Consider the following 25,213-nt stretch of genomic DNA (forward strand, 5'->3'; position numbering starts at 1 on the left):
CTCTGACATTTAGAACATTAGCTTTTCACATCCAGGTATTGAACAATTTTTGTCAATTTTGTGTTGACTGTGGTAGGGGCTTCTCACCTGAAAATGAAATATTTTTCTTCAGCTTGAGAAAACTGTATTCTCTTCTCCAAATATAGCTTCTCTTTCATTTGTTGCAGAATTTTCTTTTAGACATTAGCTCTCTAGTCTGTGTCTCTTACCTGTTTTTCTCAGGCTTTTACTACATAAATCTTAAGATAAAGGTGTTTATATTTTGAATTTTAATCTTACAAATGCAGTTCATCTTCTGGAAGAAGTTGGAACGCCCCATCAGCAGTGAATGAGATTAGCAGCCACCTTTCCCTGTCTTCTGATATATGATCCAATAAAATGTGTGCAAGTCACAGACTGAGGTAAAGTTTTTTGACGTTTGTTTTGTAGAACTGGGGGGCAGGCCGTAGGTGCCAACCAAATTTCTTGGGATTTGGAACTTTCAATTGCTTATGACAGATGTGGGCACCAGCGATCCATTCTCGGCCACATCTGCTAGGTCAGGCGGACGAGTTCGCGAAAGTGGCTGGAAGACGGCTGTGCTGTTCATGCGTGCGAGCCGTGAACGCCGGTCGTGTAGTGCCCGGATGTCTCGCGAGTACTGCCCAAATTCTCGCGTGTAGTGGCCGGATGTCTCGCGTGTGGTGCCCGGATGTCTCGCGGGTAGTTCCTGGCTGTCTCGCGGGTTGGTGAGTTGCGCGCCAGAGCAGGAAATGGCGGGCGCGAGGGCCTGACGCGAAGACGTGACCCGAGTCCGAAGTCTCTGGAGCCCACAAGGTACGACCCGGCTATGGGCCACACCTTGATAATGTTTTTTAGTAGTCGCTCCCCTCTCCTCCAACCCAAGACCCTATCCACGGTCACAGTTTATTATCATGTCTTTTTAGTCACCTTTAAGATGGAGGAGTTCCTCGCCCTTCTTGGCCTTTTATGACGTTGACATTGTTGGAGAATACAGGGCGGTTGTTTGTAACATAATGGGGGTTGTTTCATGTTTCCTCATGATTAGGATCAGCTTATAAATTTTTGAAGAATTTCACGTGATGTGGCATCCTTATTGGGACAGCGCATTGTATCGGGAGACATTTTGGTGTTGACTAACCGTTTCGTTAAGGTAGTGACTTCCGGGTTTCTCCACTGTAAAGCCTCCTTTTTCTCATTTGCAGTTAATATGAACTATTAATAAGAAAACACTTGGAGATTGTAAGCTACAGTGTACTTTTAGTTCCTGTGCCACCTGGATACTGCATAGGCACTTTTAATCACATGTCAAGAACCAGTCTCTTTACTTTCACCTCTGCTTTGCTCTTTCTAAATTTCCTCTTAGCTTGTGGTATCATCATCATCCACCCAGATTCCACAGCTAGAAATCTCAGGCATCTTTAACTTCTCCTTTTCCCTAACACCCAAACAACTAACAGGTCCTGCTGATTCTGTCTCAGAAACATCTCTCAAATCAAATGCGTCCTCTACTTCCATATTTCATCAGCCAGCCTCCTAAATGGTTTCTGTGCTTCCAGGGTTATTACCTCTGTCCTAGGCCATCCTCCATGCTCTGCCTAGAATTAATTTCCCTGAAACCTAACATTATCAGGCCACTCACTGCTCTGCTTAAAATCTGTCATTTACAATTATCTATTTGTTGGCCTCCCTTTTTATACAGAAAATTAATGTTCAGGATTTATAGAGTATCACCTAAGGCCGTATAATTAGGTCCAAATCCGCATCTCTAGACCCCTATTCTGGTACTCCCCAGTTTTCCCCTAAACTTTGGCCCAAATGAGCTCATCATCCCCCAGATACTTCAGATTTGTTCTGAATCTTAGGCCTTAAGATGCCCTTCCTTCGTTTATTCCTATCATACTCTCACTCCTTTCTAGACCTCTCTCAGCTATAATCTTGTATTTGAAGATTTTCCTGTCTCCTTCCTCACAAGAATTAGTCCCCTTGTGCCCAGAACTATAAGCTCCTCAGTTATCAAGTCTGTTTCACATTCAGTGTCGTGCCCCAAGCACCTAGACAGTTCATGGTCAGTATTTAATAAATGTCTGAGTGAGTAAACAAAGAATCGTGCAGCTGACAGTAAGCCTCAACAGTTGTCTGAAGGACTGTGACCCTAAATGTAAAGCTTTGAATATAATTTATGAAAGTTAGAAACATAACTTACTATTGCTAGCCTCCACTGCATGACAGTTTCCATTTCCACGTGTGCTGATACGGGATGAGAAAGTTTCCAGTAGAGCCCAAGTTGTATCCTAGTTGTAAAATAGAAATACTGTCTTTGAAACTGACTGCATCATGCCTTGGGGGTCTGAGGAAGTTACAATTCCCAAAATTGCTTAATACTCTGAGTTGATTTAGTTATCAGAATAACCTCTGTCATTCCTAAAACATTAATTAGAATAATGCATCTCAGTTAAGGGAGGTTTTTTTTTTTTTTTTTTTAAATATATACCCTTCCATGTTCAGAAAAAAGAAGGGATATTGTGATTAACAAGGTTCTTACCATTATCAGAGATTTATTTCTTGAAGCATTTTCGGGTGACATTAATATACCAATGTAGAGTATTTTCCAAATAGTAAACAATGAAAATATATTACTGTTATTAGGGAGAAAATAACACTTTAGTTTTAAAAGTGCAGTATATATGAATATATGTATGTATATGCATGACTGGGACAGTGTGCTGTACACCAGAGATTGACACATTGTAATTGACTGTACTTTAAAAAAAATTAAATTAAAAAAAAGTACGACATAAATCTTTACTAGTTAAGATGATTGCTGTAGTGTATAAATCCAAAGCCTCAGTGGCTTGAAAAAATAGAAAGTTGGGGGGAGGGTATAACTCAAGCGATAGAGCAGATGCTTAGCGTGCACAAGATCCTGGGTTCAATCCCCAGTACCTCCTCGAAAAAATTAATAAACCTAATTACTTCCCCCCACCCACAAAAAATAAAAATTAAAAAAAAAATAGAAAGTTCTTTCTTTTTCATGTAAGGTCTAAAAAAGGTATTCCTGACAGGTGGGCTACAATCTCTAAGGGGGAATTCTGGCACCCAGGCTTCTTCCGTTACGTGGCTCTGCTGTTTTCAACATATGGCCTCCAAGGTCATGAGACAAGAGGAAAGAGTATGGACGATGGTGCTTGGAGAGTTTTAATGGGCCAGGCCTGGAGTTCACCCACTGTACTTCTGTCTGCATTTCATTGGCCAGGATGTAGTCACATGGCCACACCTAACTGCTAGGACAGCTGGGAAATGTGGGTGCCCAAGATGAAGAGGAGAGGGGTTTGTTCAGCAGCTAGCCAGTCTGTGCCAAGAAGGTCTGGTCTTGTGTCTCCTTTATCAATTCCTAAAGGCCTAGTCAGTGAAAAGTTATGGTCATAATTATGAACCCATGCTACGGAAGACTTCACTGTCAAAACAAAAACCTTGTTGAATTAATGGCACTTACTAAAGCATGAAACCAAGGGATGAAAAGAGAGTGATTTTTAAGTTCATCCTGAGTTGGATAAAAATTAAATTAAAACACACTTGTTTACTGAGACTTGCAGCTAACTCACATTTTGCTGTCATTGTAACATGGAGAGCTGTCACTTTAATTCATGCCTGAAACATTTGAAGAGTTGATTTGTACCTTAGATACTAAGAAATGTGGCATAAATAAATGTTGCCACTTAAGGCTTGACAGACGCAGCCTGCCCAAAGAAAGTCGCTCAGGTGGAGGCAAAAAATGGGACTGTTCCTGGATGACTCGGGTTTGGGGGTGGGGGCGCGAATCCCAAGACCAAGGAGACAAGCCGCTGTGTAGGAGTGGAGGTGTGTGATTAAACCTAACAAGTAGCTGGCTAGTCCTGAAACACCATCTGAAGGCTTTCTGGGTAAATGGTAGAGCCAGGGTTTTGTGGGAAGAAAAGAAGGGTCTAGAAAAGCAGGCCTTATACAGCAGTAGCCAAATAGAGTGAGCAGAGGTGGAACAGAACTGGGTCTTTTTTGCCTGTGTCCTGGGTAACGTCCATTGAATTTCTGAAGCAGCAAACACCTCTCTGCTGATGAGGAATAAGGTTAAGAAATCGTATGGGCTGTATGTTAATGGAAGGAAACATTTGGAAAGTCATCTTATTTCGTCTTATACTGTCATCTCCAGGCGCCTTCGTGTGGCAAGTTAATAAGGCAGCCTTTCCGGGAAGAGGAAGCCGTAGTGATAACAGCCGACAGCGCGGACCAGCGACTCTGCAAGGAGGACCCGCACTCTGCTAGGTAATCCCCACCTCCCCCATTGCGGGTGAGGATGGCCTTTGAAAGGAACTTGCTCATTTAATTTCTTTTTTATATTTTTTTCCTGACTGTGCTAAATGATTAAGATATATCCAACTACATTAGGGGAAAAAAGAACTTTTGGAGGGATAGTCCCCCCTCCTCTGAAAGTGCTGGGAAGTGGTTTGCAAAAGGTGGCTCTGTTACTCAGAAATACACAAGTTCAGTTTGCTGGTAAAAATGTTGAAGTATGTTGATTTGGATTAAGCAGTTTTTGCTGTTCCCTGGAGTTACTTTCCAAAGAATTCATGAGTGACAAAAACATTTTAAAGAAAAGTTACCGCCCAGGCTTTATGTATTTATTGATGTGGGACTAGGCACTAAGTTTATAAAAGTAGTGGTGTGGTCATTGCTTGCCTGGAGTCCTCAATTTGGGGAGGAAAAAACAGTGGTCCTCAAACACTGGAATCACTTGGGGAGTCTTAAAAAATGCCGATGCCTGCCTCTCACCTTTAAAGATTCTGATGTAGTGAACCCAGGATGTGTAGCCAAGGGTGAGTGAGACCCCTTGCAGATGGACATGTAAGACGTGTCTGGAGCACAGAGGAGGAGGGTTCGTTGGCCTGGAGGGGCGCTAGGATGTGGAGGCTTTGAGCAAAGATTTGAAGGATGAATAGGAGTTCCCCAGGCACACAAATCAGGGAAGTCATTTGGAGAAATGGGATGTGTGAAGGTCCAAAGAGAGGAGAGAGCGTGGCGTTTTGAGGGCGTTGCTCTTCGTGAGTATTCCTGGGGTGGAACGTGTGATGGGGAAGGGGGGCTGGGGGACATGAGTCAGAAGCCAAATTGCAGTTGCTGTTTAGTCCATTCTGACACGCTTAAGCTTTACTTCATAGGCAGTGGAGAGCAATTCTTTAGAAGCTCTTGAGCAATAGCTTTTGAGCAAGATGAGATCTGAGAAAATGGGGAGACCATTTGTCAAAATAATCAAACCCCCTGCATGCTTTTATGCCATGTTTCACTCTTAAATGCAGGAGAGAAAGTCCTTTAAAAATTGTCTTGAACAGAAATGAAGGACGGTAGACTGAGTTTATTCCTGTAATAGTTCAAGTTCTTTTGGTTTCAAATGTGCCAATTATATGGGCATAAGTCTCGTGAGACCCCAGAGATGTGTGGGACACACGGAGTGCAGGCTATGACAGAGAAAGGTGTTCACCCAGCCGTACAGCAGGCGGGGAAGTGATGGAAAACTCCTTGTCTGTTCTCTGATAAAACTGTTACAATGTCTACCCTGGAGTCAGGAACGTCTCAAGGGAACGCTAACAGATTTTTTAATCCTTGGCCCCAAGAGGGGACCATTGTAAAGGGTTTGAAGGTCATCCTGTGCCCTTGCTGGCTGGCTTGGGTAGACATTCAGCTCAAGTCTTAAGGAACTGACTTTGATGATTACCTAAAAACCCGTTACAAGTGACCCATGTAGCTCCTGCTTCAAATGTAGAGGCAGAAGAATGGAGAGCACATTTAAAGATGGCCTTGCCTCTAAATTGGAGTCCTCCATTGTCATGGTCACTCTCAAGCTGATTAGTGAGGAGAATCCCACCCAGAGCATTCGCTAAATAAAGGCAAGGACAGTTAGCATGCAGTTCATCTGTCTTCTCTCTCGGCTGCCATGTGGGGCCCCTTTCCAATCCAGCAAATAGGTTTGTTGTATATCAGGCGGGCATACAATGGATTTAATCAGTCAGAATGAGAAGACTTTTTCTGTCCCTCTAACATCTTTCAAAATAATGAGTATATGACTCTTCTAATTTTTCTCCCTAAGCTGAGAGATTTTTAAAATTGCAATCAATACAAGAAAAAAAAATCACATTTAAATGAAGGGTGGGTAGTGGTGGGAAGATTAGAAAGAGGAAATTTGCTGTTGCCAAGAGATGAGTCCTGGTGGACTCCCCGATGTGCCCCTCGGTGATGGGGCATGGGCCTGTGTTAACTCCAGCACACAAGATGTTCCTCTGCATTTGAGTATTTTTCTGAGGCAATTCCTGTCTGCCGGAGACCAGTCTCTCCCACGTAACTCTAAACCCATACTGTAAGCTGGTTCTAAGTCTTATGCTTGTTACTTGTGACTTTTCAAATATTTGGAAATATGACATTAACAAAGAGCTCATCCTGATTTTTTCCCTTCCTCCAACCTCAGAGTAAACTCTTACTCCTGATCATGAATTTGTTTCAAAATGTTCAGACCTTGGAATAATCCAGTTTGTTTGTGTGTGTATTTGAAGGAGGGAGAATTGGTGGAAGAAAATGAACTTGGATTGAGGATGGAATTACCCTATTAAATTTTAAATGTCAAGAATGTTCCAGAAAGAATAGAGAAACTCATTGGTGCTCTCTTGAGCAGGGTAGATAGGCTTTCTGAAGCTGACCGCCTTTCTAATACTTTAGAATTTTCACAAGGCACCTTGGGATCAACTTCATGAGATGGACAGACAACATAAAAGCCAAACTGGGGTACTTAGAGAGCATTCTGCCCTTTCTTTAGCATGGAGGGCATAAATGAGACCTTCCTCCCACACCTGAGCGACGTGAGGTTTGACATATTATCCTTAGCAAATTCTGTTCCTTCCATCTACCTGTTCCTATGGGCTTTTAGCTCTGAACTTCCTTCCTGAAAATATGTCATTTTTATTTGTGCCCAGAAATAAAGCCTTTTTACTCTGCTTTTCCAGGATTAAATATCTAATCTGTTGGTTAGTTTGGCCAGCACACAGTGAAACAGTCAGCAGGCATTGAGGTCTAGGAAAGATCATGGGGTCTGGAGACTGGGCCCCCAGATCCTCCTAGTGGCTCCGCCACCCCAGGTTTGATAAGACAAGGACTCTTATTTGCATATTTATACGACACTGCTTAAAACACACACACACACACACACACACACACACACACACACACACACGATGGCTTACAATACAAACACACATCAAATTGGGTTCAAAGAAGAGCCGTAGAAAACTAAAACTGTGAAAAGGCAGAAAGGCTAATAAGCAAGCCGCAAAGGTTAATATAGTTACTGTCAATATATGGAAGATTTAATGTGGGCAAAAATGTAAGCCGGACAGTTACATATAGCCCTGCTTAGTTTACAGAGGTGGCTTCTCTTAAAGCTGAAGTCTGATCCCTTGATTCAGGAGACTTTGAACTACACATTACACAAGGATTTAAACTGTTTCCTTAAAAAATCAAGAACGTTATGGTGAAATGGCTCACAAGCCCAAATATAAGTCAAAAGTTGGAGATTGTTAACCTGGGCTCAGCAGATCCGTGTGTGTGTAGAATTCATGGGACCCGTGGGCTTGGATGGAAGAGGCCTGCATCCTTATTTTCATCAACTTCTCTTACTGATACTTGTTGGCATTTTCTCCAGCTGTGCACGAAGCTGGCACAGATTTTTAGCAAAACCGGTAACTTTGCCATCGGTAGACACCACAGATGTTTTGTGGTCATGGTACAGTTGTTGCAGGTATCTCAAAAGTTCATCTGTTCTCACTGCTACTTTGAAATTACAATTGCAGTAGACCTCAGGCCGCTCCTGTTTGTACCTGCTTTAATGAACAAGCATGTATGCTGCTATACTGAAATATTTGATAACTAAATTTTGTATCAGTGGTTTTCTTTAAGCCCATGCATTTTCTGTATGCATTTAGTTATTCTGAAAAGGGTTTTGTGGGCTTCATCAGACCCCCAGTGTTCTCTGAAGCATTGTAAAAGATCAGGCTCTTGCTCCAAGGAGGTAGGAGACAAACCTAACATGGGCCCGAACTTTCTGATGATCTAATTTGATATAAGTACAGGCTTAGAAAACCTAGAAAGGAGATAAGATGGCACGTTTCTTAAATTATATACCTCTTTCTGCTCAGAAATCCCATGATTCTGAATATTTGCTGAAATTATGACAAGTAATAAGTGACTGCAATTCAAGGGGTCCAGTGCCTTGCTTTGTTAATGTATCCCTTTCAGTGAGTGACTGAAGATCCCACATTCTACTTTGCCTGTACGAGCATGGTCTTTGCCATTTGTATCTAAAATTGTTTTCTTCTCAATTAGGACCTCAAAGGGCAACCAGGCAGCTGAAAGATGGGAACACGGCCCCCAGAGTGGGCTAGATCCTAGTGTTAACCCATTATATAATAATAGTTTATATCATATGCCACCTTGGGCTGCCTTCTGTATCTCATCCTCTCAAATATCCCTCAGCTACACTCTGGCACCCCTTTGGGGGGCCGGACTGTACCAGCGCCCCTGTTTCCAGGGCCTACCCCTGTCCTATCTCCCAAGGCTGCTCTGCTCCGGCGCCTGCTGGAGCCAGACTTCTAACACTTCACTCTCTTTCACTGAGCATTTTCCCTGCAGCCAACAGTCTTTGTGTCTGAAAGTATTATAGTTCTGCCTGTATCCTGTTTAAGGATCCAGGAAATATGTAAATGCTTTTTTTCATCAAAGTAGGACATACATAAGGAAAAATGTGCAAGTTATATGTGGAAGCTTGATGAGTTTTTATAGAATGAATAACCGTGTGAAAATGGCACCTGGGTGGAGAAATGGAACATTACTGCACCCCAGAAGCTCTCTGGTGACCCTGTCCTATCACTGTGCCCCCCACCCCACCAAGGGCAACCGCACGGCTGGCTTCTAAACAGCACAGTTCAGTTCTGCCTGACTTTTCATGCTTTGTAGAAATGAAATGCTAGGTATGGCATCAGTGTCTGGCTTCTTGTGCTCAACACAGTGTTTGTGACATTCAGGTTCCTGGAAAACTTTAAGCTCAGAAGTTCAGTTCTTGTGTATCTCTTTGGAAAGGTGACTTGCAGGGGACCTAGGAATCCAGCCTTCGTAGTTTAGATAACACTATTTTTTACTTGTTCTGTGTTTTCTTTTTCTTAGAAATCAAACTCTGGTTTTAATTCTGTTTCCTGTCGACAGTTAGGGTTGAACACAGTAAAGCTGTGATCGCCTTGCAGAGAACTTGTATCTGAACTCTTGAAAGCAGTTATACTTAGAAGTTCGGCTTTACTGTCATTCAGAGCCACCAGAACATCCTATTTGCATATTTACAGCAAACCAGAATGTGTTAAACATACTGTTTAAAATTCTTTTTCGTTGCTGCTCCTCTGCATTACTTGCCTTACAGTGTAGACGAGCAGGGTCAGCATGGTTCAGCGGCAAGAATGCTGAACAAGGGGTCAAAGACACACGTTTTGCTCTGAACACAGGCTCCCGCAGCTGCGACGCACCAGTTCCCTGCGCCTCAGGGCCCGGTCTGCGGGGCTCGGCTTGAAGATGAGAATGAGGTGATGTGTTAGCCAGGCTTCACGCACTGTGCTGTCACATGGTGGCAAGCTATCCACCCCCCCCCGCCCCCGTCACCGCGCTCTCTCCTTCCAGACTGGCTTTTCATAGTCACAGGAGACTTCATTCCTTCTGTCTGCCTCCTGCTTCTTCTCCATGACCTTCTGTCTGCTCGAGTGCCCGTTTTTCTTTCCTACCTGTCCTTCAAAGCCCAGCTCAAGGTCCAACATTTTCATGAAGTCTCCGCCACATGTGTGCCCCTTCCTTTCTCTCTCTTTGGACTTCTCTTGACCTCACAGTTCATGTTATACTCTTTTGCTTAATCTTCGCTGTTTATTTTTCCCCCCTCAAATAGGTTAGAAATTTTACATAAAAAAGTGTCTTTTGGGGGGGGGTGTTGGTCCACGATCTTGAAAAGGACATGGTAGGCACGTCATGCATCATGTTGATTTGCTTGTGAATTTTTTATAAGAAGGGACAGATCAGTGGTGTGCTGGTAGAAGTCCTGATTGGTAGCACTGGCTGGCTCCCATGGTGTAAATGCCTGCATTGTGGGCGATTTCAAGCTGCCAACGTGATGTCAGTTAACCCACAAAATTCCTGAATTTCTAAACAATCAGCTCTTACGGGCCAGTGTGAGCTGGCTCCAGAACCCCACTAGACAAAATGCTATAAATAAGAAGTCCCTTTTAAAAATAAAATGTACTTTATCCTTTGATTCTTCTGTCCCCAGCACCCAGTATAATGCTAGAAAATAGCAAATAGTAAATAAATGTTTGTGGCTTAAAAAAAAAAAAAAAGAAGTCCCTTTAAGTAAACATTATAACCTTCTTCCTGATTCATAAGAAAATCTGACATCTGATTGTATAAAAGTCACTCTGTTATTTCCTAATCCCCCAAAAGAAGGTTGGATGTAACATTTTTCAAGAAATAGATTTACACAGACAGATGCTAGAAGCTAATACCTAATTTTTCCGAAGTATCTTGCTTTGTCTGTCAAGTATGGCAAATATCATTAAGTGATTCATCTGTATCATGTGTGACTTGGTGTCACCTTAGTTAAAAATGCTACTTTTCTTGCCAGAGCTGTGCTGCAATTTTAATTTTAAATATGAAAAATGTTCCCGCAGTGGAAACTTAATTTTAAACCTGTTGAAGCTTTCAATCAGTGAGGTGCTCTCAATCAGTGAGGTGCATGAGAATGGTCTAGAAGCTGTAGGAAATTGGTCAGAGCACCAGGGTGGTGTGGGAGGGAGGTCGGGGCACAAGAGAGATTTCCTAAAGACAGAGGTACCACAAAGCAACCAAAGACCCTATGTATTCCTTGAATGTTTTGAGAGTTTATGTACTAAAGTCTCAACAGTAAGCTTAAAATCCTACAATAATCATCTGACTGGCAGAAAAACACATTCTCTTAAATAACCAGATGAAGTTCATTTTAAAATAATCATGTCTGTGTAGAGAAAGCAAGTTGGTTGAGTGAAGTCAGAAGATTCTCAAAAGCCTCAAATACGATTCATCTATGATGTAATAAATTGGGGCTTTTTACCTGGCCTCCAGCCAGATCTTTGGGGCTTTATTATCTCTAGGGCACAAGGGAAGAGCGAGGTGGAGTGCACACGAGCATCTGTACAAAGGCCATATTAAGAAATAATTGAACTATGCAAGTTCTAGCTGAGCCCTGATCCTCTGTTTTCTAACCAAGACAGAACTAGGAACTGACCTACATACCAGTCATTTATTTTCTTTAGTTTCCTGAATTAAAAATGAACTCACTGTACAAAAGTGGCTGATTTCCACAGGAGGGAAAAGTCAAGGGAATGATATAAATGGTTTGTTTTCAGAGGACCTCTGTAACCAATGAAAAGTGATTCTGTGACACTGCAGAACTTAAAGTATGTGGACACTTTTGGTGGAAATCACAAGTGTTTGAGATGTTGAAGTCCTAACTCATAGTACTTCAAAATGTGACCTTATTTAGAAATATGATCACTGCAGATGTAATTAGCTAAGATGAGGTCATACTCAAAAATCTTCAACAAAATACTAGCAAACCGAATTTAATAGCACCTTAAAAGGATTATATACCATGACCAGGGGAGATTTTTTTCCTGGAATGTAAGAGTGGTTCAACATATGAAAATTAATCAGTGTAAATATAACATATTAATAGAATGAAGGACCAAAAAAAAAAAAAAAACCAAAAAAAAAACAAACCCATATGATTGTCTCAAATGATGTAGAAAAAGCATTTTCTCCAGATCCAACACCTTTTCAGGACAAAAGCAACACACTGGGAAGAGAAGGAAACTACCTCTATGTAATAAAGGCCACGTATGAAAATCCTACTGTTAACATCATACTCACTGGTCAGAGACTGAAAGCTTTTCCTCTAAGATCATGAACAGGATAAGTTACCTGCTCTCACCACTTTTCTTCAAAATAGTACTGGATGCCCCAGCCAGAGCAGTTAGGTAAGAAAAAGATATACAAAACATCCAAATTGGAAAGGAAGAAGTAAAATTATCTCTATTTGCAGATGGCATGATCGTATATGAGAAAACTCTAAAGATTCCACACAAAAAAATAGTAGAACTAATAAATGATTTAGCCAAGTTGCAGTATACAAAATCAACACACTAAAATCAGTTGTGTTTCTATACACTGACAATGAACAATCTGAAAATGAAATTAAGAAAAAAAATTTTTAAACAGCATCAAAAATAATAAAATACTTAGGAATAAACTTAACCAGGGAGTGAAAGCCTTATACACTGAAAACTACAAAGCACTGCTGAAAGAGATGGAAGACACAAATAAATGGAAAGGCATTCTGTGTTCATGGGTTGAAAGACTTAATATTGTTCAGATGTCAGTACTATCCAAAGTGATCTACAGAGTCAACAAGAGCCCTGTCAAAATCCCAATGGCACTTTTTGAAAAAGAGAAAAATTCATCTTAAAATTCATGTGGAATTTCAAGGGACCCTGAATAGCCAAAATAATCTTGAAAAAGAGGAGTAAAGTTGGATGTCTCACACTTTTTGATTTCAAAACGTATTTTAAAGCCATAGTAGTGAAAACAGTGTGGTACTAGCATAAAGATTGTTATGTAGACCAATGGAATAGAATAGACAGCCAAGAAATAAACCCTTATATATAGAGTCAAGTGACCTTCAACATGAATGCTAAGACCAATTAATGGGGAAAGGACAATCTCTTCAACTAATGATGTTCGGAAAACTGGATATCTATGTGCAAAAGAATGAAGTTGAACCCTTATCTTACACCATATACAAATATTAACTCAAAATAGATTAAAGATCTAAACTTAAGACTCAAAACTATAAAATTATCAGAAGAAAACAGAGGGAAGAGCTTCATGACTTTGGATTTGACAGTGATTTCTTGGACATGGCACTAAAACTACAGCAAACAAAAGCAGCAATAGACAAATGGGACTGTAACCAACCTAAAAACTTCTGTGCATCAAAGGACATATTCAGCAGAGTGAAAAGGCAGCCTATGGAGTGGGAGAAAATCTTTGCAAATTGTATCTCTAACAAGGGGTTAATATCTAGAATGTATAAGAACTCCTGTAACTCAACAACAGCAACAACAAGAAACTCCACGTAACACAATTGAAAAATGGTCTAAGGACTTGAACAGACATTTCTACAAAGAAGACATACAAATGGCCAACAAGCATATAAAAAGATGCTTAACATTACTAGTCATTAGAGAAATGCAAATCAAAAACACAATGAGAAAACCATGTCATACCCATTATGACAGCTAATATAAACAAACCACCCAACCAGAAGATAACAAGCATTGGTGAGGATGTGGGTTAACTAGAACCCTTGTGCACCATTGATGGGACTGTAAATGGTGCTAACACTGGAAAAGTATGACAGTCCTCAAAAAATTAAATATAAAACTACTCTATGATCCTGTAATCTCACTTCTAGGTAGAGATTCAAAAGCAGGGTCTCAAAGATTGCTTATTCTGAGGGAAGCAAACTGCTAAGTTTTGAATAGGCCTATGGAGGACCTGAAGCCTCTGGCCAGCAGCCCACTGGGAACTGAGGCATGCCAGTAACCACGTGAGTGAGCCTGTAAACTGATCTTCCAGGCCCAGTCCAATCTCCAGATGACTGCAACCTCAGAAAGCCTGTGAACCACCACCCAGTTAACGTGCTGTTGAATTCCTGATGCACAGACATGGCGAAATAATAAATGTTTGCTGGTTTAAACTAAAGATTTCGGGTAGTTTGTTATGTAGCAATAGAAAACCAGCAGGTAATCACAGCACTAACATTCTGAATGGAATGAGGACATTTAAACATGCGTACAGAGAACCATTCCTACTTTTCAACTCTGGCTGCTGCTTTACATTTACGGCGAAAAGAAAGAGTTTGTTGTTGAAAGTGTTTTTTTTAAACGTACATAAGCATTTTTTGTTACAGTTTTTTTTTATAGTGGTGAGAGTGTCACAGTCAAATATCAAGACTAAAATACACAGGATTAAATGGGATCACATCAAAATGTGACCACTGGTTCAGGAGGGATTAGAATATTGTAAAGTATTACGGATAATTGAAAAGTGTTGGCCTCATATGCTGTAGCAGTATTTTCATTTTCTTTTCGAGATACTCAGATTACATGCTGCCTTCCTCGCTGGCACCGCATGCTCCCGATCACAGAACATTGCCTCCCCTCATCATGACGTGGGAACATTCTATTTCACTGCAATTACAGTTTTTAGGAATGACAGCTGCTGAATAATTATGGGAAAATTGCTTTAGCAGTCTTCCATAAAATTTACATGTTCCCAGACCTGGCAGTTGGTAAGACTGTAACCCCATGCTTGAAGATGTCTAGACCCATGTTAAAGACCAAAAAAAAAAAAATCTAAATGTATTTTATGAATTTCCTTTGAATACTTTGGCTGCTTCACAGCATCAGGTAGAGAGAAATTAGTATTCTGTGAATTATTTATTTGACCTTTTTCTTTTTTACTTGCCCTAAATTATCATTTAAAAAAAATGGAATGCATAGATCCTTCCTAAAAATGAAAGGTTGAAATAGATGATAGATAATTTTTAAGGTCCATTTTATCTTTAAGAATGTAAATGTAGCTAAGAAGTGACTCATGGGACTAAAATGAGGACTCTTAGGGCTTGTCTAGAAGCCCTCTGATCAGCTAGTGTGCGGCCCTCTAGGGAGGGGCCAACTCTTCTAATAGAATGCAAAGCAGCCTGACTCTGACTAAGATACGGTTATCCTGATAAGGATGGAGTTGGTGATAGGAATGTCCTGGAGTCTAGGCTCTTTGTTGGAGTTTCATAGTAGAGAGGTTGGTTTTTCTGAGCAAAGATCAAAGGGAACCCTTGGGCAGAACTCTGGGTGTGTGGCCAAACCATCTAGGACTCACAAAGCAATGATAGGGGTGTGTGTGTAGAGGGGCCTCTGGGGGCCACTTTATAAAGGCACACAGATCTCAGTGAGGGGACAGTAAATCCCAGACAAGTTGGAAGGTGTCTTTCCAGACCCCCTTCTGCTGATATGTGGCATGTGTGAGGGATCAGAACTTTGGCAGCTTATAGAAAAATGTCTCTGTCATGATACAGTTGAGAAAGGAGGAAACACACGAGTTATTATAACAGAGAGAATTTAATACAGGGACTCAGGTAAATAGGTATTGATGGATTGAGAAGACAAGGAGGGAAGACCGAAGTAACACAGAGGTAGTCAGTGCTACTGGCAGCAGTGACCCCTCCTGGGCCTGCAGGAACAAATGGAAGACATGGGAATAATCAGAACCCAAAATTTATGAGCAGAGCTGGGGCCCAGGCCTCTGGGGAAACAGCTACCAGTAGGCTGTAGCTGATACCTTTTAAGGTGATGGAGAATAATACTGGACATTGGAACCAACTGCTACTGGAAGCAAGCACTGCCAGGGCAAGGAAGCATGGCTGGGATGACACCGACAGGACCAGCCAGCAAAGGGGAAGAAGTCCTGTCCCATCCTCTATGCCTCTACCTCCATCTCGCACCCCTTCCTGGCAGAGTCTGACAGGGAGGCAGATGGCAGAGGGGCAATGATGTTGGCAGAGTTCCAGCCGTAGCATCAGAGGGCACAGTACAGAAGGGGGTGCTGGAGCTGAGAGGCTTGGCTGAATAACTAGTCTAAGGAGACAACACAAAAATGAGGGGGCTGTGGTCCTGAGTGAACCGAGGAGCAGAGGGCAGTGGGACTGGCACTGCTAACAGAGTAGCAGGAGGCCATGGAACAGACCCTCGTGTGAAAGATATTTAAGCCAGGGATTGGACCCATGGCTGTAGAAGGCACAGGGGGCCAGGGACAGTAGGGCCATTTGGCTCGCGTCTCAAGGTTGGGTTTGGATGGGGCTCAATTTCAGCCAGTGTTTAGTGGGAATTTTTGTAAGGGAGTAGGATAAGTCCTCAGCTATCTACATAGGCCGTTAAGAAAAAGAAGTCCCTTCCATTTAGGTTTAGCTCAGAAAATAATTTAGAAAAATATAACTCGCATACATCCAATGGTGTTGGAATTTAGGTATTAAAATGCTATTGAAAAATGATAGCTTCCTGACTTGTCACTTGGTGAAACAGGAAGTTGATGTCCACTTGTATTCTAGCTTTGAGTGAACGGGGATGGGCAAGCAGGAACTAATAGAGAGCTAATGTAGCAATACTTTAGTACTTCCTTAAAATGCCACTGCTTGAACCATCCATGGCCATGCTCAGTGCACCCACGTGGCCCTTGGTCCTTTTCTCCTTATCTGTGATCACTTGAACCATTCTGAACTTTCCTAGTTGGAGGTCCTGGTATCCCACCTGACTCATCTTACAGCAAAGGAAAGCTTTTTTCCACTTAGGAAAAGACACTTATTGCTGGGTTTCTTATAGAACCAAGACATCAAGCCACTACCTAAATGGGTCTTCCCTCTCTCCTCTTGATTGTATACCACGGAAGGGGAAGGAATACCATTTAGAGAAATGGGTGCTTACTTTGCAGCCTCACTGATTATGCTAGAATAGATTCTGAAGAGAACTACCCATAGCCACAGCTTTAGAGGAAGCAAGAGCTTTTGATGCCAAGCTGACTTGAAGGTGAGAGAAAAGGATGCTTTTATGACCCAAAAAGGGTGACTCATAAAGACACAGCCATAGTTCCAAACATAGGATTAGAATTGGAAGAACAAGTTGATAATAATGAAAGAAGACTACAAAAGGTTCTAAATTATATCCTTGATTTTGTTTTACTCAGTGGCATCCTCTTTCAAGCCATCATAATCTGCTTTTTAATATTGATGTTTCAACAAGGGTTCCTGTTTTTATAAAATACAACTGGAAAACCATGTGGTCATAACAAAGCTCCCCTGGTGGTGTTTACGTAATTTCAAGGCACGTTCTTAAGAGAAATAGCCTTTTGAGCCTTGAACTTGCAGTCTTTCAAATGAATGATAATAATGCACAGAACAAAAGCATGGTGAGAAAATTGTTCCCTCCTTTTATTCCTGGCCGTTTCCAAAGCAATCCCTGCTAGTAAGCTTTCTATTCATAGTTAGGCTCCCGGCCAGTTTCATGCTACGTGTTCTCTTCAGACAAACCCAGGAGGTAATTCTAAACTCTGTCACTTCTGAGTAATAAGGCTGGGCTGTGTTTCATCATAACATCCAGCACCGATCACGTCCAGAGGATGTGTAAACTCGTACCGCAGAGCACCTGACGCACCTGTGAATAAACGGTTTCCTCATCTTTGGCCTGTTGGGTTGGGACTGTTAATGGAAAGGTGGGTTTAGGCTCCACCGAACTTAATCCAGAAAAGGCTACAAAATATTCTCTCGCAGTTTTCCCTTTAAAGTTTTCCAACTGGGGTCTCTGCCTACTGTTTATAAGTTCAAGCTCCTGAAAGCATTTCCATTTCAAGTTTTTTACCTTTCAATGTATCTTAGATTTCCCTTGAAAGAAACCTGGCCAAGAATTCTAGATACACGGTGATCAACCAGCCCGAATGTCTTGGACTGTAGCCTTCAGTGCTGAAAGCAGGCACGTGCCAGACACAGGCCAGACACACCCGGACAGGCTGGTCACCCAGCAGACGGCTGGGTGTCCCCAGGAGGCCCTGACCACAAACCTCTTCAGCAGGCTTCTCTGGTGCCCAGATTCAGTCTCTCCATGTAACCACATGTAACAGTAGCAGTGTTTGGGGGCTGTTATTAGGTAAAAGCAAGCAATTTTGTTTTTACGCAAATACACATTTGAATTGTTGAAGGCAGGCGTCAGCAAATCCTGCCCTTTACCTGTTTTGCACATTTTTCAGTGATTAAAAAGAAATGTTGTAACAGAGATTTTCTGTAGCCCGCTCCTCAAAGCCTAACATATTTACTGTCTGCTCCTTTAGAGAAAAATTTGCTGATCTTCAGTTTAAGATGTATTTAGTTACAGAAATATCTTACAGCCATAACACTAGGCCCATTTTTTTTTGATGTGATGAAATCTGTGTCTTAATTACAAATTCCCCCAAATTCCTTTATAAATTCTTTATTATTTTGCCATAGAGTGCTTTATAAATTTATGAAAAATACAAAATATTAAATTGTTTTGTTTTCTAAATTCGTCATTATCACTCAGTTATTTTTATCTCTAAATTGAACGAAACAGTAGGAATCACATAACCAAGCCTCTTTATTGTGGAGGTGAGTAAACCTAGGCCAGAGGGACGGAAGGGGCTTCTCAGAGCTCGCTCGCAGCTCGGTGGGCAAGGAGCCGGCACTAAGAACACGCCCTGGGCCCCAGTGTTCACCGCAGTATGCTTGGTTGCTGTTCTTAGCTCTCCAGAGAGATCTCACTCATCCATCAGGATGACAAGTTATAAATGAATGTTAACCACTATATATAAAACAGATAAAAACCAATTTCTTCTGTACAGCATGGGGAACTATATTCGATATCTTGTAATAACCTTTAATGAAAAAGAATATGAAAACAAATATATGTATATATATACATGACTGGGACATTATGCTGTACACCAGAAATTGACACATAACTGACTGTTCTTCAGTTAAAAACAACGACAACAAAATGAATCACTGTTAAATCACCCCTAAATCATTACATACCAGTGTATTCATCTACTGCTATTCTCATAGTCTCCCACCCCCCACTCCCATTAGACTAAGACAGAGAAATGTCCCTACTATCTGTATGGGGCAGTATTTTCCCAGTTTACCTGCTGATTGGTTGCCTGTGATAATCTGTTTCAGACCTGGGGTTCTGTCCCGCCTTCCTGCTATGGTAACATGTTAGAATCGCCTGATGTGTATGTGTGTGTGTGTGTGCGCGCGCGCTGTTTTGTTTTAACACCATCCTCAGGTATTCTGATTCAACCAGTCTGTAGAGAGCTTAAGCAATGAGTACGCATTTAAGGCTCAAATTGTTTCTAAAATGAACCACTGTGTTAGAATATATGACACTGGGTTTTACAGAAAGTAAAACTATTTTCACAAATGAAATATCTTCACCAGAGAGCCTCACTCTGATTTTGGATGTCTCTCTGGCATGACTGATCCCCAAACAAGAGAGTAATTTTAATTAAGAACTTTTAAGGAAAAAAACTGCATATTTTTGTAACATAATTGAAGATGGATGAAGGCAAGTCAGTTTGGTCTCCATTTTATGTTCCTCTTTATAAAGTCCATTAGAATCATCTGCAACTTTTTCCCCCAGCATATAAAATCCACTTTGCCTTGTGAAGAAGGCATTTATCTAAATTGTATACCAAGGAATATAATAACCACTGCTCAGTAGTCTTTAGAGTTTTGAATCTTGAGTGGTTTGGGAAACATGTAGCTAATTGGATAGAACAGCTGGCATTAAGGAAAACAATATATATTTTTCTTCATGTCTCTATATATGCATATGTACATGTATATATAGGGTTACAAACATTTTGATTTGTAAATATTGAACTGGAAAACCTTTGATCCAGGAAAACATGATATTAAATAATACAAACCTACTATAACATGTGATTTTAAATGTAAATTTGATTATATATATATATGTTTGAACAATGTATATTCTACCCAAATGTGTCATTTTCTAAGAGGTTATAAATATTTCCAAGTGAGGAGGAAGAATTCTTCAAATTTTATGCCATTTGGAGTATATTTAAGACTCAGCTGAGCGTGAAGTAAAAGACATTTTTGGCTGTGAGAAAGTCAAATTACAGCGTGCAGGGAAATGTTCACCCCTCTGTGCTCAATATACAGTTTTCTAAAATTTTACACCCACTGCTTAGAGCAAATCTTTCAGTGATGCAGCCAAAGATGAGAAATGATAATTTAGGCCCCGTTTCTTTGTCAAGAACTGTTCAGTATTCTCAGTAAAGATGGCATGGGGATATGCATTTCTTGAAGTGCCCATTTATCAATAGCAATTTATCTTGATAAGAATTTGTAAATTATATTCACAAAGGTGGCTGTAGAGCAGAGTTCCTCAGCCTTGGCACTATGACATCTTGAGCCAAATAGTTTTGTGTTGTGGGGGGTGCGCTGTGCGTTGTAGGACATTTAGCAGCATCCCTGGTCTCGACCCATCAGATGCCAACAGCACACACGCCCCTTAGCTGTGACAGCCACAAATGTGTCCAGATACTGTCCCGTGTCCACCAGGCAGAATAACCTCCGGTTGAGAACCACTGCTACAAAGCACAGGACACTGGCCTCAGACTTCAGTGAAGGGAAAGCATTTAGGACAGTGAGAATGTGAAGGTGCTTTTTCACTGAACATCTTTCCCTTTCAGTATAAAGTAATAGGGCAGCTGAGTCCTGAGAAGCAGCCTGGTGCTCTGTGAAGATTAGGAGCTGGCAACTGACTCTCCTGTTCATCCTCAAGTTATGTTTCCAGTAAAGCTTTCAAGTCTGAAAAGCTGGCAGATCCCTTCTGGTCATGACTGAAGTTAAAGCTGAAACTATGTCTTCATTTTAATGAGAGAGGTTTTGATGGGAACGCGGCCCTTCGCCTCTGGAGGGCGGTGGGTGGGCTTGAGTCCAGATCACGGTGAGGGGGTGGGGGAAGAGGATGGTGGTCACCCAAGAAACTGTGTCAACATCTGTCCATCACTGCAGGCCTGGCCCGATTATCATTTTTTCACTTCTGTAAGCACCAATGAGGTAATGCCGCCCAGCCGTGTCCTTTGTCGTCTGCAGCCTTTCCCACCACTGCGCCACCTCTGATATGCTAATAGAGGAACTCTAGGTTTTGTGTGGCTGAAAAGGCTTTCAGGCCCATTCATTGGGTCACCAATCCCACCCTCTGTACAGCCAGCGGCTTAGCCTGTGCTGTGAGAGGCTTCTCTTTCCAGGGTCCTCCCTCACACCTTTTCTGGGAGTGTGCTTCTGAAGGGCGGTTACCCCTCTGGCCACTAGAGGAGTGGGCAGATCATAAAACAGAATGATGGGGTCAGGGACATAGCTCAGGGGTAGAGCACATGCTTGGCGTGCACCAGGTGCCTGGATTCAATTCCCAGTATCTCCTTTAAGGGGAAAAAAAACCAGGATGAACTTGTACCTTGAAAACTGCCAAGTGGCGCATGGTTGTCCAGTCCACTCCAGGAAGGAGCCACAAACCAGTGGTCTGAATCTGAAAATGACCCAGTGGCCCCGGCTTGTAGGGAAACTTGGGTAAAAGAAATCCATGCAAGTTCTAACTCCATAATGACTGTTTCTTCATGGAAATCTACCCGAAGTGACTGCCAAGGTTTAAAAATACCTTATGTAGGTATTCAGAATCGTAAGGTCATAGAGTTATGAAATGTCAACTGGCAGAAGTTTTTTCTCTTTCCTTTCTCTCTTGGCACACTGATTTGCTTATACTAAGTCTTCAGTGTTTATTCCTTGGATTGAAATCATTAGGTTTAAAAGGAATATTACAAGGATTGTTTTCCTAGCGTTGTCTCTATGTTCTAGAATTATTTAATGATTACTATCTTTATTTAGGCCACGTAACACCAAAGGGTTTTTTTTTCCATCCAAATAGGTTCATACTCATAAACTTTTCCTCACTTTTCATTCCACATTCTAAAATTTCCCATGAATACCATTAACCATTACAAAGAGATACTATTGTTCTCTATTAAAACCTGGACTGCCTGCTGCCCAAGGTTTTTGTATTTAACAAAGACTTATTTGTGGTGCCAGACACTCTGGCCATGAAGATGCAAATAATAAGATAAAGTTTCTGCCCTCAGGAAAAACATGGTCACATCAAGGAAATAGTATGTAATGCAGTGTGTACATTCGTGATTGAAAAGTGTGCACCATGCTGTGGGGTCACCAAAGAGGGTAGAACCAGCTGGGGAAGCCAGGGAAGGCTTCCTGGAGGAGGTGGGTGAGCTGAGCACCAGCTATGTGCTGCACACTGTCTTAGGTGCTGAGGGAAAGAGAAAGGAAGTGTAAGATACAGCCTGGTTAATGCAGATGAACTACCCTTCAAAAAAAAAACAAAATCAAGAATATGCCAGGGAAGAAACACTAGCTGGAATGCTAAGCTGGTCCTTTTCATCTTTTCTCCATTTAAATGTTCTTTCTCTTGAAAGAGTTCTATTAAATTGACGTAAGAGACGAAATCCACATAAGAGAACAATACATTTCCTCTTTATTTTCTTGCTTATTCTTTGTGACTGTCAACCCATCAGATATAACCTTTAAACGGATTTATCTTCGAACCCAGTAAAGAGCCCTCTTGTCACCAGATATACTCATTCTGCTCAGCAAATAAAAGGCAGATATATGTTCTTATCCCAAAGACATGCCATCGATTTCATGGACGTGTGGGTTGTTGGAATTCTCTGGTGTGAAATGTGTCTAATCATGCCATTTCATTCATTAGCTAGTTGATTGTTTCAGTTGAAATGTGAGTGCCCACACTGCTAGCCTTTGGTTGATGCAAAGAGGAATAAAACCACTCCTTGATCTTGAGGAGCTCTGAGTTAGGCAAAGAAGACACATACAGAAACAACCATTTATGAGAAAAGGTGGCAAGTATGTGATAGACAGGTAATCACTGTTGTGGGGCAAACAGGGAATGAAGCAGTTGTTTGGGGTTTAAAGGGCTGGAGGGACATCTGAACTGAACCAAAAGTTCAAGTAAGTTTTCTAGGTGAAGCAGTTAGAGAAAGGGTGGTGGAAAAGAAAAGAACACGGGCCAAGCTGGGAGGTGGAGAAGTGCGTGGTCTCTCCTATGAGGTGACGATCTGTACAAAGAAGGCTGAGGGGCAGAGGGATTTGGAAGAACACCTAGCGTTGGAGAGTGAAGGACCTCAAGCTAACGTGGTTGAAATTGATCCTAGAGGCAGCGGGGTGCGAACAGAGGTTTTTAAGCATGAGATTGTCACTATAAATTCTGTGGTTAAACAGTGCTGTCCAATGCAGCTTTCTGCAGTAATGAAAATGTTCTATATCTGCTTTAAAATAGTGTTGCCACTAACCACATGTGACTGTTGAGCAACTGAAACGTGACTAGTGTGACTGAGAAACCAAATTTTTACTTTTATTTCATTTCAGTGAATTTAAATTTATCAACTTACATATGACTAGTGATGACCACAGCAGAGTGCCTAAAGCTAGAAAGTTCTCCTGGGAATGGCCTGGACAGGAGGATTGGAAGCTGCCTACAGGGGCAGTGATGCGATTAGAGAGAGAATAATTTCTCTCCTCTTTCACAGATAGATCTTTAACATCATGTAAGTCATTTTGGCCGTGGATTTGTGTATTCAAATGTAGCCTATAAATAATACAGAGCTAATTCAGTCTGGGTGCCTACAGTGGAGAGGAGAGGTCTTTCAGTGTAGAGCTGTGGAACACGCCACTAATCCCACCTAGAGTCTGAGGCTGGGACATTGAAAAACTCATTTCTTAGAGTTTTATTTTAGAGAGCAGAACCTGCAAACCTCCCGCCGCCCCCACCATACCCTCTCTGGGTTGCCCGGGAGTTACACTGTGCACGCGGCCATGATGGGGGCCTCCACCATGGTGGTTGGAGAAGTGGGGTGGCGATACCTGGAGACATTTGTGGTTGTCACCACTGGAGGGCATTAACTAGCGGGGAGAGCCCAGGGATGCCGCTCAGCTTCCTACAGTTCATGGGACAGCCCCACCACAAAGAGTGACCTGGTTCCAAAGATAACCAGCACTGTGTCCATTAGAGTCACTGGGAAACTTACAAAATGTCCCTGCCCTGGGCCTTCCGCAGGCCAGCTGAATCAGAGAGTCTGAGGGCGGGGCGCAGCCCAGGCACCTACGCTGTGTGAGAGGTCTGCAGGTGATGCTGATGTGCAGCCGAGCTGGGAGCTCGCAGCATAGAGAGAGGCCGCTGTCTTCAACACCCTAACCGTCCCTGCCCCCTCCGACATTTGACTCCTGCAGGCATTTATTTTGTGTCTCTCACGGAGTCTTCTGCCAGAACTGGGCCCCCATCTCCACCCTGCGCCCTGCCTTTTTGCTTAGTCTGTTGCTCACCGCGGGGCTCCTAAAACCTGTCGGACAAAGATAGGTTTGGGCCTTTCCTATCAAGTGACGGGACTGCGGAGGGCTCTTCTGGTAAACCGCGCCAAATACTGCTTCCTCCCCACCGGGGGCACCCTGAGTTAAAAATGGTGAACAGGAAAGCTAGTGGAGGGAGATAATTAGCCACTGCTAGTTCTTGAGCGGCTGTATTCACACTACATGGGATTACCCAAGGGCACAAAAGGCCAGCCTTCTAGCAAGTCTGTGCAGTTAATGAAATGGAAAAGAACAATAGTTGCTTTTGCATTTTTTTCAAGGTGGAAAAAATACAATTTCTGCAGTTGCCCTTGTTAATTTGTTAAAGTGTCACTGGAAAAGATGTTTCAACAGAAGAAAAAACATTTCATAGTTTTTGAGAGATCAAAACACATTGCCTACATCATGCTTTAATCATCAAGAGACACCAAAGGGAACTTTCTTAGGCTGGTTTCGCTTAAAGCTAACAGCTTGGAGGGGGAAATCGGAGGCCTTTGTTGTCTGCAGATTCTCTGGGCAGCCAAGTAGAGCCCGCGGTTCAAGGCGTTCATCAGCTGTCCCCTGGGACCTTTGGAAAGGCAAGCCCTTGGCGCGCGCGGCTTCGGTCTTCAGTTGGTTTATTCTTTACTAGGGGTCTGACTTGCTCGAGGTTATGTAAACTCAGAGCTTCCTAGTCATGCTTGCTTACTGGGCAGCAGCACGCAGCTCCCTGCACAGCTCCTCTGCTGCATCTGTCTGTCCAGATGCAGACGGTAGCTGATCCTCCCTCAGGGCAGCTGAATGAAGGTGGTCATTAATGCAGAGGGGTGGCTGTCAGCTCCAGAACTTTCCAGTTGAGTTGGAGGCAGTGTTCCTGACTTTTTCATCTTAAATACTGTGACACTTCAGGCCAGGATTTCTCAGCCTCTTCATTGTTGACATTTAGAACTGGAGTTTCTTTGGTGTCAGGGGTTGGGGCAGAGTGTGTGTGGAGAGGTGAGGGGTGGGAGCTGT

General features: G+C 42.2%; 1 long non-coding RNA gene across 1 annotated transcript in view; it reads left to right on the top strand.

The window, feature by feature from the left end:
* Window positions 1-744: 744 nt before the first annotated feature.
* LOC105100652 (uncharacterized) overlaps window positions 745-25,213 on the top strand; it is a 67,456-nt gene continuing 42,987 nt past the window's right edge. Inside the window, exons 1-2 of the long non-coding RNA XR_010379251.1 lie at window positions 745-816; window positions 4,190-4,302. This is a non-coding gene — a long non-coding RNA (uncharacterized LOC105100652). The remainder of the gene's footprint in view (window positions 817-4,189; window positions 4,303-25,213) is intronic.

Source organism: Camelus dromedarius, chromosome X (assembly GCF_036321535.1).
Source record: "Camelus dromedarius isolate mCamDro1 chromosome X, mCamDro1.pat, whole genome shotgun sequence".
Lineage (NCBI taxonomy): Eukaryota > Metazoa > Chordata > Mammalia > Artiodactyla > Camelidae > Camelus > Camelus dromedarius.